Here is an 8,200-nt window from a genome sequence, read left to right on the forward strand (position 1 = left end):
CGATTACGAAGAAACCTTCGCACCTGTGGCTCGATTGGAAGCCATAAGGATGCTCCTTGCCTATGCTAGTTGTAATAATTTTAAGTTATTTCAAATGGATGTTAAAAGCGCTTTTTTAAATGGTTTTATTTCCGAAGAAGTTTATGTTGAACAACCTCCTGGATTTGAAAATAATAGTCTCCCTAATCATGTGTTTAGATTAACTAAAGCTCTCTATGGTTTAAAACAAGCCCCAAGGGCTTGGTTTGAGAGACTTAGTTCTTTTCTCATTGAAAATAATTTCATAAAAGGCAAGGTTGATACTACATTGTTTATCAAGAATTTTGAAAATAATTTTCTCATTGTTCAGATTTATGTTGATGATATCATCTTTGGCTCTACAAATGAATCTCTTTGTGAATCTTTTGTTAAAACTATGAGTCTTGAATTCGAAATGAGCTTAATGGGAGAATTAACATTCTTCTTAGGTTTACAAATCAAACAACTAAGCAATGACATCTTTATTAGTCAAACTAAATATGCCATGAATTTATTAAAAAGGTTTAACATGAACAACTCAAAGGCTAGTAACACTCCTATGAGCACCTCCACTAAGTTAGAAATTGATGAAAGTGGAGAAAGCTTTGATCAAAAAACTTATAGGGGTATGATAGGAAGTTTACTTTACCTCACTGCAACCAGACCAGACATCATGTTCAGTGTAGGACTTTGTGCTAGATTTCAATCAAACCTTAAGATATCTCATCTCAAAGCAGTTAAAAGAATATTTAGATATCTTAATGGTACCACAAATCTAGGATTATGGTACCCAAAATCAGAGAATTTTGAGTTAATTGCTTATGCTGATGCTGACTTTGCTGGCTGTAGATTAGATAGAAAAAGCACATCAGGATCATGTCAATTTTTAGGACATGCCCTTGTTTCCTGGTCATCAAAGAAACAAAATTCGGTTGCACTATCAACAACCGAAGCTGAATATATTGCAGCAAGTGCATGCTGTGCACAAGTTGTATGGATGAAAAATACCTTAGAAGATTATAAAGTTCATCTCAAAAATATTCCAATTAAATGTGATAACACAAGTGCAATATGCTTAACCAAGAATCCTATACAACACTCAAGAACAAAACATATTGATATTAGACATCACTTTATACGAGATCATGTCACCAATCATGACGTAACCATAGAGTTCATTGATACTAAACATCAACTAGCTGACATTTTTACAAAACCTCTAAGTGAAGAACAATTTGATTTCATTAGAAGAGAATTAGGAATGTTGATGTGTCCGAATAGATAAATTTGTTAAAATTATTTTTCGGATTATGTTGAATAATCAAACCACTTGATTGCCATGTTTCTATGATTATATGTGAAAATCTGCAACAAAATCTTGTCCGAATGCATCTTATTTCTAGAACAGATTTTCTCGTACACTTTCATAAAAAAAAATGAGTTTCTGAAATAGATTTGATTAAATGATTCATGTGTATTCCATCCTGCAAAATCTTTACATAGACATTGGATTATAACACAAAGGGGAAGAAGTATTTAAAGCAATCTATGTAAAATTCCTCTATAAGCTTGCTATTATTATTTTCTGGTATCATAGTTACTATGCTTTTTGTTGATGACAAAGGGGAAGATATATATGAATTGATAAACACTGTCATGATTAGAAATACTATGAATGATGCTATAAACACTGCTATGATTATGCCATCCTTGCATCACCAAGAGATATATGAACAAGTGCTAAAGTTTGCATTATGCCCTGAGTTGATATCTTATCATGTGAAGAAAATGCAAAACTTGCTAGAATATTTCAAATGTAATAAGTTTCACAGCTTTATATGATAATGTTCAAACTACATGATGAATAGTTATAAACACAATCATACAAACTTGATGATGTATGTCAAGCCCTGACATCATCTTTGAAGAGATACATCATGATGAGTATCATGATGGGAGTATTGATAAGTTTAACTGATCTAACTTATCAATACGTCACTTGAATTCTTAAGTCTTGAATTTAAGGTTGACTTATCTCAACGATGGCATATAGACAGGGGGAGTTAAGGATAACTCCATTATCAATTGATTGTCATCATCAAAAAGGGGGAGATTGTTGAATCTCGAATTTTGATGATGAAGTCAATTGTCATTTGTTGTCTAATCTATGTGTGGAGATAAGTGTGCAGGATTAACTACGATGAAAGATAGACAAGCAGCAGGAGTTGCGCCGGAGTCAAGTTCATGATCACGTTGGGAGTTCGAGAGTTCGACGGAAGTTCGGACGGTCGTCGGAGGTTCTGCGAGAACAGATCCGAGAAGTCCAGAAGCTTGCCAAGCGAAGCTCGTCGGAACTTGCCAAGTGGATCGTCGCAAAGTCCAGGAGTTTGCCGGAAGTCCGCAGGAGCATCACCGAGGGTTCATCGGATGATCGACGGAAGTTCGCCGGAAACTCGACGGAAGTTCGCCGGAAACTCGCCGGAAGGAGCGATTGACGCACCGAAGCAAAGCTGCAGAAGTTGTCTTAGATTTAATCGTAGTTAGCACGTTGATTAAGTTGGAAAATGGGAGGTGATCCCATTGGCTTAATCTTGGGGCAATTGGGCCCCTGAAAGACTGAAATTGGGCCGAATAAAATGAACCATTCGGACCCTGATTGCACCAGGAGGTGCAACCGCCCAGGCCAGGAGGTGGCACCGCCTGGGCTAGGCCTTCCAGCGAGACTGGGCGGTGCAACCTCCCCAGCCGGGAGGTGGCACCGCCTGAGCTCAGTCTTCGAGCTAGACTGGGCGGTGCAACCTCCCTGACAGAGAGGTGGCACCGCCTGAGCTCAGTCTTCGAGCAAGACTGGGCGGTGCAACCTCCCTGGCAGAGAGGTAGCACCGCCTGAGCTCGGTCTTCGAGCTCTGCCAGGCGGTGCAACCTCTCCAGTCAAGAGGTGCAACCGCCTGATCCCAGAATTCCGGGATTTGATTGTTTTGAGCTCCAAATTTGAATTGGGTTGGGGCCTATAAATTCCCAACCCATTCAGCACTGAAAAGATACAGACCTACACCGAAATCTTGATCTTTTCTGTGATTCTAAGAGCTCAAAAGTGTTGTAAAGCCTTTAAGTCTCCTCCTTCTGTTCTTCAAGTTTTCAGTTGTAAAGTGAGGAGAGAAAGGTCTGTAAAGGTTGTCTCCTGAGCCTGTCAAAAGGAGAGAAACTGTAAAAGGGAAGTTTGGCCTTCGCCTATTGAAGGAAGGCCCCTAGTTGACGTCGACGACCTCGTCGGTGGAGGAAGCCAAAAGTGGAGTAGGTCTAGGCTGACCGAACCACTCTAAATCTCTGGTTTGCGTTTATTTTTGAGCACTTTATCATTACTGCAAACCTCCTTCATTACTACTGCTCTCTGCGCTTTCACGAACAAGTTCTAAGTGCTGTTCTTCCGAATCTGCATTCAGACGTAAATTCGTATTTTCGTACATTACAGTTTACGTTTACGTTTGATTCTGCAGAACTGTCTTCCATGCTTTTACGAACGAGTTTCTTTGCAGTTTACACTTACATTTTGATCCTATTAACTGCAAACTGTCCTCTACAATTTTACGAACGAGTTTCAACATTTAGACGTAAAACTGCATTTAGACGTAAATCGGCTTTCCTCGCACAATCATCAGATCTCAGTTCACGTTTACGTCTTGATTTCAACTGCATACTGCCTTCTGCGAGTATACAAACGAGTTTCAAAGTTCAGACGTAAATCTGCGTTTAAGACGTAAATCTGCGTTTAGACGTAAATCTGCGTCTAGACGTAAATCTGCGTTTAGACGTAAATCTATTTTTTGCAGATTACTTTTTGAGCTGTACAACAACAGCACATTGTCTTTATACTTCTGCTTAAACTGCTCCTAGACGCAAACTGTGTTTAGACGCAATCTGCGCTTAGACGCAATCTGCGTTTAGACGCAATCTGCGCTTAGACGCAATCTGCGCTAAGACGCAAACTGCGCTTAGACGCAATCTGAGTTTAGACGCAATATGCATTTAGATGCAAACTACGTTTAGATGCTAACTGTGTTTAAACGTAAACTGCACTTAATCATAAGTAATCTTAGAATCGGCTTTTGCATCAAAATAGTCTTTATCGAACGAACGCAGCTTTCGTTTTTTAATCGCTGAAAAATATCCGCTGCACTAATTCACCCCCCCCCTCTTAGTCCTCTCGATCCTAACACTAGGCCCAATATCAAGTTGCTTGTGAGTCATACCTGTCAAAACTCTTTTTGACTCAGTGAATTTTTATCTTCATAATAATTCACTCGACTCATCGATCACAGACGTACTAGGCCACTATGTCGCAGTCCCTAGACGATATAGAAGAATCAAATCTATTGGACCTGTTTATCTTCAGTTACTGTGTACCTATAGTCCCTCATCTATCTAATATCCTAGAGATCGTATACCGGGAATGGTGCTGTCAAACCCATACGGTTTCTATTCGAGTTTCACTAATCGTATTCTCTAAGATAACTCTCTCTCTCAATCCGAATAACCTTGGCCAGAGATTTGTTTGAGTAAGAACATGGGGTATTACTCTCATGACACTAAGAGTGGATGATTCTTTATTTATACTCAATAGTCCTCGTAAGATTGACTACCACTCTCGATGATCGGTTATGCTAGATCTGGAACCTCCAGACCTATAAGTCAAGGATCAAAGAATGTAGTACTCATATAGGACATCCTTGGTGTCTCAAGTCTAAGGACCAGATACACCACTAGGACTACGGAATCACTATTTGACAATAAGGCATCATGAACTATCCAACATTTCGTAAGTAGATCAATCAATGAACTCGTTCTCCAATGAGCATCTGTACTATATCCCTAGTATCCCCACACAAGCAACTATTAGACTGGCTGCATCCATCATATAGACATGTATATTGTACATCAGTCTATCCGGTTATCTCGATGTCCCTCTCGAGTAACCTATGACTGAGATTCTTTAGGATATGTGTTTAAAGGCGAATCTGTCTCATTATCGTAACCTATGACTGAGTGGTAGTCAATCACGATCCAATTCGCACAAAACCATGGACATCACAATATATTTAAGCAACAAATAATATAAAATAATAAAATACCAAATAATAATAATAAGTAAAAGGATTGTCAAGTCATATGTGCGATCACTTACATGATTGTCTTGCAAGGCAATAAGAGAGAGGGATAGGGTTTTTGAGAAAAAAGATAGTTTTGCCCCTCATAAGTTTAAAAATTCTAAGTCTATCTTTTTTGTTCGAATTATCAAAATACCCCTCAGAATTAAGAAAATTTCCCTACATATCCCTATTTTTAGAAAAATATTAAATAATTAAGAAGTTTAATTGATTGTTATTTTTTATTATTATCTAGTAGTCCGACATGATGATGATTTATACATGTGATGTATGATATATGGACGGATGATCATGGACCGTGTGATGTATTTACTTGTGACTATTATTATTGGGGCCTGCAAGACACCATTTTATTTCTCGTTTATTGTCGGGCCTGAGTGCCTATGATTAAGTTGTAATCACATGAGGAGGCGCAGCAGGAGCGTGAAAATGATAGCGGAACCCACGAGATAGACGATCGCGATGCATTGAGATGCGTTGAGATGCCGACGGAACCGACGAGGATAAGATGGACGATCACAGGTCATGGAGATGCACCGCTGCACACATAGATCTTGATATGAGTGATTAGGCCCACTAGCTCGGGCCTAATCATATTAGACTGTGGTCTATGATCATCTGGCATAATTACTAATATGATGTGTGATTGTTTATACACCTAATAGATGTGTGTGTATATATATATATATATATATATATATATATATATATATATATATATATATATATATATATATATATATATATATATATATATTTGCTTGCGATGTAAATGTATATTAAATATGTATGTGTGTGACATGTCATATTAGGAGACCAAATCAAAGAAACCCTCTCTTGATAATATTAAGTCGGTAAATATGAGGTAATTCGATTAACCCACATGGCCTTCCATCGTTATAGGTAGGGACCGATTCTCGGTATAGGTTGAGTTGGTCGAGTCCCTCGAGGCTCACCTATATCACGATTCACTATCTTGCCTATGACATAGAGATGTCATCGGTGACCTGAGGACATGGTATACTTGGTCGAGTCCCTCGAAGGTATATCATCGAATCAGACTCATCTTGTAACGATGGTGTTGACTTAACTGAACATCATGGTTGGTCGAGTCCCTTGTAACCATGATGATTTGGAAGCTAAACAAGATGGAAATTACAAGGAGTTGTGATTGGTAAGAGTTGCTTACCATTTGAGCTTAGTATGATTGGTCGAGTCCCTCAAGGTTACACTGAGACACTGATTGGATCTCGATCCCCACTAGAAGTTTGCTGGAGACTTTTGTTTCACGTGCTGAGAGTGTCGCATGACTTGCCAGTAAAATAATGGGAGCATATTAAGATAAAAGTCTATATCTTAATTATTTATTTTTGTAAAATCTGCATGTTATTTATTTCTGCTACATCTTTATTTTCAGAAAATATCGCTTTCAAATCACTTACGTGACATACTTGATATTAGCCGCCTCACTTGTCTAAATTATACGGATTGGCTCCGCAACTTGAGAATTGTTTTGACAGCGGAGAAAATCGCGTATGTCCTTTATACAATGATGCCTACGCCCGAGAAAGGGGCAAGCGAGGATGAGATCACTCGCTACGTGAAGTACATTGATGACTCCACTCTTGCTCAGTATTACATGTTGGGCTCCATGACTCCTGAGTCACGAAGACAGTATGAAAAGATGAATGCCAGATCCATTCTCCTATATGTCCGTAAACTGTTTGAGGAATAGGGAAGGACTCAGTGATATGAGATATCCAAGAGCCTCTTCCAAGCTAGGATGACTGAGAGGAAACCGGTTCAGAACTATGTCCTAAAGATGATTGAGTGGATAGAGAAACTCTTAGGTCTAGGAATAGTCCTAGACGATAACCTATGTATGGATCTTGTGCTTCAGCTCCTACCAGATTCATTTTCATAGTTCATAATTAATTTTAATATGAACAAGCCTGAGGTGACTCTCCTAGAGCTCCTCAATATGTTGAGGGAGGTAGAGAGCACTATCAAGAAAGAGGAGCCAATTCTCTATACTGGTGAGACTAGAAAGAAAAGGAAAGCAGAAAAGTCCCTTAAGATGGGTAAGGGCAGACCAGGTAAAGGAAAGTTTGCTAAGAAAGACCTAGCAAAGGATATAGGCCAGTGCTCCTACTAGGGAAAGATGGGTATTGGAAGAGGAACTACAAAGAGTACCTTGCAGAGATGGCAAAACAGAAGCTTGGAGAAGCTTTAGGTACATTCATGACCAGTCTCCATTTGTCAAACTCTTATGATAACACATGGGTATTGAATATCGATAGTGCTTATCATATTTGTAATTCATTGCAGGTTCTAGCAAGGCCTAGGAGACTGGCGAGAGGTGAGATGGATCTCAAGATGGGCAATGGAGCAAAAGTTATGGCAGTAGTTGTTGGCGAGGTCGCCCTACATCTGCTTGGTAGAGCTATTATTGCATTAGATACATGTTATTTTGTTCCTTCTATTATCAAAAATATTATTTCCATTTCATGTTTGACAATTGGTGGATATAAATTAATTTTTTAGAACAATGGTTATTCAATATTATTAGATGATGAGATCATCACAAGAGAAACATTGTATAATGGTTTGTTTATGCTAGACACTACTCCACATATCATGAATGTAAGGATGTCTAAGAGGAAACGAGATGAGGTGAACAATGCATACCTGTGGCATTATAGGCTAGGTCACATCCATGAGGGAAGGATTCAAAAGCTGCTAAAGGATGTATATCTAGATTCATTCGACTAAGAGTCATATGCAACCTGTGATCCTTGCCTTCGTGGAAAACTAACCAACTCTCCATTTAGTGGAACTGGAGAAAGAGCAACTGAACTACTGGAACTCATACATAGTGATTAATGTGGACTCATGTCAACTCATGCTATTGGTGGTTACTCCTACTTCATTACCTTTACTGATGATTTCTCAAGGTATGAACATGTGTACATAATGAAGTACAAGTCCGAGGCCTTTGAGAAATTTAGAGAGTATAA

The sequence above is a fragment of the Musa acuminata genome, chromosome BXJ3-6 (genome assembly GCF_036884655.1).
Source record: "Musa acuminata AAA Group cultivar baxijiao chromosome BXJ3-6, Cavendish_Baxijiao_AAA, whole genome shotgun sequence".
Classification (NCBI taxonomy): domain Eukaryota; kingdom Viridiplantae; phylum Streptophyta; class Magnoliopsida; order Zingiberales; family Musaceae; genus Musa; species Musa acuminata.